General features: G+C 49.7%; 1 long non-coding RNA gene across 3 annotated transcripts in view; it reads left to right on the top strand.

Moving 5' to 3' along the window:
* The window catches only part of LOC102501910 (uncharacterized), a 45,858-nt gene that overhangs the window by 37,596 nt on the left and 6,493 nt on the right, over positions 1–1,769 (top strand). The gene's annotated exons all lie outside the window — the stretch shown is intronic.

The following is a 1,769-nucleotide window of genomic DNA, read 5'->3' as shown; positions in this document are numbered from 1 at the left end:
CCCCGCACTGCAGCACTTCACCTCTTCCTCGGGCTGCCTGGAGAGACAGCCAGAGAAAGTACCCAGGCCTGAACACTCTTGGGGCTTCACTGGCTTTATTAGTGCTTATAAAAGCTAGTAAACAGATGGTTTGGTTTAGAGAAAATATGCAGTCAGGGTTATTAAAAAGAAAAAGAGAGAAAGAAGGCAAGAAAGCAGAAGAAGGAGGAGAGGAAAGGGGAAAGCAGGAAGGCTTGTGTAACAGCAAGGACGGTGACAGCTCGTAAATCCCAACACGCTGGGCCTGTGTGCGCTTCCGGTTGGGGTTATGTCGCCCTCCCAAGCCTGTCTGCCCCAGATGAAGTTTAAATAAATCCGATCTCATGTACATAGGAACTTCAAAACGTTCATGGGAAATGGAATTCTAGTATAAGTTTGTTTTGGTTCAAAACGTTTTGATATCCGAAGAGTTTTTCATAATACATATTTTCCGTGAATTCTTTGAAGACCCTTGTAGAAAACACTGTCCACCCTCCTCACCATCTCCCTTCCTTTAGTCACACACACTCGTGGCATTCTGGTAGGATGAGTTTGGAGCCCATGGGGCCAGAGGAGACATTCATGGACTGTCCTTGGGGGAGGCCATCATGCAGTGGATGGCCATGGGGGTTGAGGGGAAGGGAGGAAAGCAACCTCAGAGGTCTGTCTGGAGTAAGAGGTGCTAAGACCATGAATTCCCGGCTGGCCTAGAGAAGGCCATAGTGGGTAGTGGGTTTGGTTATGTACCTGGTCGCGATCTCGGCCAGATCACAGCTGCTATGGGCGCACACGAGTCCTGAGAGGCTTCCCGAGAGGAAAGGCCACCAGCCAGGGCTTGGCATTCAACTATAGACCTGAGATGATTAAGGAGGGGCAGGGGAGAGGCTGCCTCCTCCACACCCTGGAGGTAGCCTCTTCTCATGCACTCAGTGTCTCCCTGAGGAGAGAGACCTGGTACCATGATTGAACTCAAGATGTAGATATAGGCAAGGAGGAAAAAAATGAGTGGGGTGTGGCACCCATATTATATTCCAACCTGCTCTTGAGGGAGCTCGTCCCACATAGGAGAGGCAGAAGCCACATGAGGCCAAAATAAAGTGAAACTCTTTCATTTTAGAGAGATTTTTGCTATAGGGCTTCTGTGCTCGCCAGAGAAACAGAGAGAGACAGAAGGTGAGAAATCACCCTCCAGGGGGATGGCCACATTGCAAATCCTCCTCCATTCTCCTATCAGGATCTTGGGCATGCACACACTCATGCTCGGCTTGAGTTTTAAGCCACTGGATCTAAGACTCAAACCATGGTCAACTATGTGGGAGTCCAGTGATGTAACCATTACGCCATCTGCTGGTCCCCAAAGGGACACTATTGTTTTTCTTTTCCTTTTCTTTTGGAGAGGTTTTTGCTATAGGGCGCGTGTGCTCGCCAGACAGACAGAGACAGAGAGATAGAAAGCGAGACATCACCCCCCATGGTGTTGGTCACACCGCAATCCCTTCTCCTCCATTCTCCTCTCGGGATCTTGGGCACGCACACACACACGCCCAGCGTGAGTTTTAAGCCACCAGGTCCTGGACGCAAACCGCAGTTGACTATGTGGGAAGTCCAGCGACATAACCATTATGCTAACTGCTGGTTCCCCCCAAAGGGACACTATTAAGGCTCTTAGAGAAGGAACTTAGAACAAGGCCTATATGCTTGGGTCTTTGGGGCAAGAGTCCTACAATGGGTGGGTGGAGATTTCTGTCTCT

The sequence above is a fragment of the Tupaia chinensis genome, unplaced genomic scaffold, assembly GCF_000334495.1.
Source record: "Tupaia chinensis unplaced genomic scaffold, TupChi_1.0 Scaffold000146_1, whole genome shotgun sequence".
NCBI lineage: Eukaryota > Metazoa > Chordata > Mammalia > Scandentia > Tupaiidae > Tupaia > Tupaia belangeri.
Note: the sequence above shows the minus strand (reverse complement) of the source record. Positions and strands in the feature narration are given on the sequence as shown.